Source organism: Limulus polyphemus, unplaced genomic scaffold (assembly GCF_000517525.1).
Source record: "Limulus polyphemus unplaced genomic scaffold, Limulus_polyphemus-2.1.2 Scaffold2168, whole genome shotgun sequence".
Lineage (NCBI taxonomy): Eukaryota > Metazoa > Arthropoda > Merostomata > Xiphosura > Limulidae > Limulus > Limulus polyphemus.
In genome coordinates, this window is record NW_013667778.1 from 25305 (window position 1) to 32191 (window position 6887).

At 33.3% G+C, this 6887-nt stretch overlaps 1 long non-coding RNA gene across 1 annotated transcript in view; it reads left to right on the plus strand.

Annotated features, from left to right (window-relative positions):
- Positions 1-4814: 4814 nt before the first annotated feature.
- The window catches only part of LOC111087452, an 11623-nt gene continuing 9550 nt past the window's right edge, over positions 4815-6887 (plus strand). The window contains exon 1 of the long non-coding RNA XR_002612134.1: positions 4815-4966. This is a non-coding gene — a long non-coding RNA (uncharacterized LOC111087452). The remainder of the gene's footprint in view (positions 4967-6887) is intronic.

Genomic DNA, 6887 nt, shown 5'->3' on the forward strand with positions numbered 1-6887 from the left:
CCGACGGGGAAGTCGAAACCTTACGTAGTTAGTCGTCGTTAAGTACTGACGACTACCGTCCTGTCCACCGGGGCGGGGGGGGGCGCTGAGGGATATGCAACAATAGTAGTTTTTTCTGAAATTAGATATGAAATTAGAGGGAGATCAAAACCTCTCCCCCATGACCTTCCTTATGTCATCCTGTATCACTGTGTTAAGTTTGATGCTGATTGATAAAAAAACGTATAAGGAACAGATACACACACATATTGACGTTGATATGTATAGATTAATAATATTTTATCATTTACTTAAAAAAAGAAACAAACAAGAAAACACTGTTCATCCGTAACTTGAAAATATATGTATTACATATATATCACTATATTCAGTATTCACTAACAAGTTATGTTAAAAGTAATTACAATTATTTTTTATTTTTTACATAATAGAACACTCCATTTAGCAAGTAATACACTCTTAAGTGAAATTTTGTTAATAATTCGCCGTTTCTAAGATAATGTTGCGTCAGCGAGGTCACGATACTAGTATCACGCCACTTCTTTCTAGAAATATCCTGTTACTTCAAGAATGCCCTAGCATTTACTAGATATGTGTTAGTCTTGTATATATAAGACGTTCACAATGTGACGGGACAACAGTGTAATGAGTAACTGAATGTATGCGGATAAAATATTGTTGGCCACGTGAGATATAGCGTTTGTTATAGAGCGACTGTTGAAATTAAGTGTATCGTAAGTTGTATTCGGAAAGAATAAACCAGTTTTACTTAAGAAAGGACTTGTGTCGCTAAAGTTTCGTCGGAACGAATTTACGGAAAATTAACTAACGAACAGAGACGTAACAATAAATTATAAAGTTTCAGACTGTACTGGTATATTTTTAAATGAATACATTTGTATTGTTATATTTTGTAGCCTAAGAATTGGACGAAGCTTAGTGTTCACTAGCTGCTTTCCCTCTAGTCTGTCATTTCTAAATTAAAGACGGCTATCGCAGATTAACCCTCAGGAGTAGCCTTGCGCAAAATTCAACAAACAAATAACCATGGTCTTTCTTTTGTATAGAAGAATAAATTGTAGTTATTTTTATATGCACGTTTGAAGAAATAGGTTAAATACTTATGATACTGCGTGAAGTTTTGTTCCCACCAAACATGCTCGCCCTTTCAAACGTGAGGCGTTATAATGTGACGGTCAATCCCACTATTCGTTGGTAAAAGAGTAGCCCAAGAGTTGGTGGTGATGACTAGCTGCCTTCCCTCTAGTCTTACACTGCTAAATTAAAGACGGCTAGCGTAGATAGCCCTCGTGTAGCTTTGCGCGAAATTAGAAACAAACAAACAAACAAAAACAAAAGAAGCTTTGTTCAGTTATGAAAAACTATAACCGCAGATAGATCATTTAAAGTTAGAACTAATATTCTGTGGATGAAGTTGGGATTTATGCTCTGTAATCCAGATCTACCATTGTGCACGAGACTCGCGCATTCGGGCCTATTTTCATGCTCATGTGGATTAGTAAAAAAATCTCACGGTTTGGTCAAATTAGCTGCTTGCTAAGAACACATTGTGTTTGGTCAAATTTTGCATTACATTGATTCAGGAAACGCAGCAATTTCCTTCATTCAATAAAAATATTCTGGATTAATATTCCGCAAGACCTCTCATTATAATATTACCTGGTAATTTGTCATATGCAACAGGTTTTCATACTTAACTTTAATTACTGATATAAATTTAAACAGTAATTATTTTGGCATCATTTTAATAACAGGCTATTAAAGTATATGTTTTAGCAAAAAAAAAAAGATTGCTTCTGGGCTTATGATATATGCTTGCGAGCCTTACATCTTCGACTCGAAAGCCTACCCTACTGTTTTTAAACATTAGACTTAAATATTCATAAACCACAAGGATCTTTAACTAACTTATCGTTGTAATATTCTGTATCCTAAACTAAAGGCTCATTCAAGTCTGATTGTTAATTAGTTAATTTTTTTTAACAAGATTGAAATCCACAATCTTACTGTAAACGCAGAAAGAATCTGTTTCGAGTTCCATAATGAAGATTAATACACCTAAAAATAAGGCCTTACTTCGTGATGATGTGAGCAGTAGCGGATTTCAGGTTTTTAAACATATTTTAGATGTTATATATATATATGTTTTATGGTTATTATTTATCTTAATATAAGAAATACTGCATATAAATATCTTATAAACATGTGCCTACAGTTACAGTGACCTTATGAACATGATCTGATTGAAAATAGTCGTTCAAAGTTATGAATGAAGAACATATTGTAATTAGTTTGAAAATGAACCTTTCCGTGATATTTTTTTTTATGCTTTGACTAAACTGTATTTCAACAGAATTCAGAATTAAGGTTTAAACTCCAAAAGATGACGCAGCATTAGAAACCAATAGGCCTAAAATTTGTGATAAAATATATACTGCATATTTATGTAAATAATGTTCAAAGAATGCTTTGTCTCTTATCGGCCAGTTTAACTGTATAGTTCTGATATTTGGACGAAACGCCTCTTGGGAGATCAAAAGTAGATTTCAAATGTTATTTGTATACATCTCCGATTTCGAAGCCGAAATGGACAGTGTGGAAAAAGGAATGTAGAAATGGAAGATCTACAGTTTATGTAACTATTATCACAAGTTCTAGGCCTATAAGAATTCAAAATTGTTGTTTTTTCGAATCAAGATAAAAAGATGTAATGATGAAAAGCCTGCTACATGCACATTTTTGTTTTTTTAAGACTTTTTGTTAACGCGCGCTTGCTTAAGTTTTATTTTTCTATACATATGAAATATACTTTAAAATGTCATACTAAGACTTCAATAAAAAATGTCTTGACTTTCATGAATATTTTCATGGTGAATTATTATACTCTGTTTTTCAAACTTTTATTTAAACTAACACTATCGTTGTTAAAGGCTGAAATGACTTGATGTATTTTTAATGTAATTTTTATGCAAAACATATGTAAAATGTGTGTGTGACGAAATGTTTTTAGTTTCATTTAAAAATATCAAGTTGTTGAAATAGTAAATCAGAAGAATTATTTTCATTTTCGTCAGTTTAATAATATGTTATGCTTCACAAGTCTCATGTTATAGTAAAATTGAAAACGAATAATAATTAACAACTACCACTTTTAAAAGCAATTTAAGAGAAAAAGATACACGATTTCACTCAAATTTGGGTTATTTTTATTTCCACAGTGGCTCAGCGGTAAGTCTGAAGGTTTATAATGCTAGAAATCGGGTTTCGATACCCATGGTGGTCACAGCACAAATAACCTCTTGTACAGCTTTGCGCTTAACAACAAACATGCAAATCATTATTATTATTTCTATTTGTGATGAGAAAGGTAAAGTTAAAAATTAACTTGTGTCTAGAAATATTTTGATTTAGTTGATATTACTCATTTTCATATTCAAGTCACTGTGTTTAAACTATTATAACAATTGAAAGTACAATTAAACGATTGGTAAAATTGTAAACATCTTCTGCAAGCTTAGGGTATTCAGACGTAGCGTGAAAATGGTCTGATAAAGCTATGTCAGTCTTTTCAAGTTTCTAGATTGCAACTGATACGTGTAAATGTAAAGAAAGTCAGAGGCTTAGCCATGTCCTTAGTTGTTTTGCCCTTGTCAAAGGGTTAATGGTGACTTGTAGTGACTTGTAGTGAATTCAAATATAGTTTGTTTGTTTTTCTTTTTTTTAATACAAAATACACATTTTTTTAATGCAACTATATAACTTTTTTCGATAAACAATATTTTGCAAAGCAATCTTTAGGTACTAGCAGTCCTAAAGTGCCCAGTAACAAATATAATCTGTCAAAGTTCGTCCATTATACTAAAGATCTTAATAATAATTATCTCTAACAAGGAACAGCACTTCACTTCATTACCAAGGCAACTAGGTGTCAAATGAGACATTAATATTTTCTCTGATGATTAAACCATCAGGGCACACGAACAACTAATCAACGTTGGGTCATCGCAGACGACAAGCAAACATACTGAACATATGGTTACTAATATGTTCAGTATCAACTAATTTGTGTAAATTTCAAGTTTTTCGAGATTTCTAAAAGCCCGTTTGGAACGTAAAAGCTCTAGCAATCATGTCACCAACAATTACAATCGTTAATATCGGAAATGAATAATAATATGAATGTTTATAAAGCAATAACTGTGTTTAAAGTTCTTTAGCGAAATGTAAGTACTCTATTTGTTTCTAAGTAGGAGAACGTTTTTTTTTTTCTTCTTTCATTGATTATTACCTGACGTCTGGAAATTAAAATATGATAAGAACCCCTTGTTTATCTGTATAATCTACTTTAGAACTGGCAGCGACAGCTAGTTGGAAATAGTGCACTGAACCATGTAGTTTTAAAGTACTTCCAATGTAATTAGATGGAAACTCGCATAAACAGGAGTGCCTACCCACACACGACCATTTCGTGTAGAAGGTAATGCATGTTGCAAAATTTGTTCTTTCTTCTTCAAAGTCAAGTATCGTACTGTGTACTCTTTCCTATTCATTATATACATAAATCATTTGATTGACTAGCTGATTGACTGATTAGTTACTGATACTAGTTGAGTATTCAAGTAAGAAAGGCTGGCAAAAGCAACAATTTTTAGCATCTATAAGAACAACGCAAAAAACTTTTGATTGGTTTAAGGACATCAAAAAATGCTTTTGATTGGTCAGAGATTTCGTTTTGTCACTGGTCATACCTTCTTCGACAACTACGCCCTCTTGAGATGCTTGTATAAATTGTAAACACAACGCTGTTCTCTTGCAAGAGCACTGGAAAAGATTTCCGACGGAAAGGCTGTTCAATCCGAAAAAAAACCAAAAAAACCTACCAGATATTTTCTTCTTCACAGGTTTTTCTGGGGGGAAAGTAAGAAAGTAACACAACCAAACTTTGGTAAGTCTCTTTGACGTAAGTAGAATTATTCATACTGTGCTTTACGTTTATGTCTATAATTGCTATGAAACTTGAAAATTATAGAAAAAGTCTGGATATTTTAGGTAGTAAACAGAAACTGTCCTTTTTTCTAACTAACAACCCCCTTTTCTTAAAGTTTAACCTACTTTCGATACTATGAAAGCTGTGAAGTTTTATTTACATAAAATAACCGTACACTTTTGAAATATATCACGATAATAAATTCGTAGCTAAACGAGTTATCAAATGACACTATCATAGACTATACATACTTGTTTGTCTCGGATTTTCAAACAAAGCTACACAAGGGCTATCTACGCTAACCGTCCCTACTTTTAATCCGCTGTCCAACAGTCAACAGTGCATATCACTTATTCTTGGGCTACTCTAATAGAATGGTGAGTTTGATTGTCACTCTTATAACGCACCCATGGCCTCTAAGCGAGGAGCACAATTCCGCCTCAATGAAAAGCGAACTATCATTCTTTGGGTCCACAGTCTGGCAAGCTAACCATTAGGTTACGCCCGGCCCCATGTATCACGATTTAGTGCTATTTTAGAAAATTGCTTTTACAGTGTTAAAAATGAGATGACATTTTCATGATTGCTTGAAATGAATTAAATGCAATGTAATGAATTTGAATTGTACATATGTTAATGTTATTTCAATGAAACTAAAATCTCAATATAGATCAAACTGATGAAAACTTAGTAGGGTATAAGCCATAGCAGTGTAATATTTTGTTTATTTTAAGGGGGGGGGGTTACAATAGTAAAACTTGCTATACAAGTACACTCGAGCACTTACAACATTTCAATCTACTACCTTCCGGTCCGGCATCACCAGGGCGCTCGACTGAGGGTCGCGGGTTCGAATCCTCGTCACACCAAACATGCTCGTCCTTTCAGCCGTTATAATGTGACGGTCAATCCCACTATTCGTTGGTAAAAGAGTAGCCCAAGAGTTGGCGGTGGGTGGTGATGACTAGCTGCCTTCACTCTAGTCTTGCACTGCTAAATTATGGACGGCTAGCGCAGATAGCCCTCATGTAGTTTTGTGCGAAATTCAAAACAAACAACTACCGTTTCGTCAAGGCGTTTCTTCTGTAAAACGCATCTTAGTAACAGAGAAGCTGAATATCTAACAAGTAACAGCCATTTTCTCGACTTTTATAAATAAAAAGAAGTATGTTATAAGTCAATGCCCTTCTTCAGGTATCACTTAAAGTCCAGGACAAAAGTTACACGAGTAGAAACGTAATGCATACATCGTGAGAGATATTTGAAAACAGGCAAAAATGGCCAAAGTCGCTCTAAGGGATAAGTGGTCAATGAATATTTCAGCAAAATGATCCCGATGTAGGCCATTTGGTCGAAATGTTGACCACTTAATTCCTTATACTTTTTAACCATTTCTTTGTATTTTCAGAATTAAAAATACAGCTTCTCTCTTTCTCTGCCATAAAGTCACAAACATAACGTTATGTCATTGATTAAACATTCTTCACTGTGTCGACATATAAAATATCCCAAATTAACCAGAGTTGACTTGATCTATTTACGTTTTACATCATCATTACTAGAACTTAAATGAATGAATTAACAAGTGTTAGTTTTGAAGTAATTATAGCTTATTTTCTTCAATATTTTAGAAGAAGACATATCTAATATCATTTATTTAAACATAACTCTTTAAGTTTTTTTTTTAATTAAATAGTCTTAAAAAGCTTTATGTTTTTAGGAAAGTTGTCAACGTGTTTTAATGACAGACTTTTCTTCCTCGTGTCACACAGAACTCTGGACTAAATTATCACTTTTATTACTTCAGAATCGTGTCACACAGAACTCTGGACTAAATTATCACTTTTATTACCTCTGAATTGTGTCCACAAACGCTGAA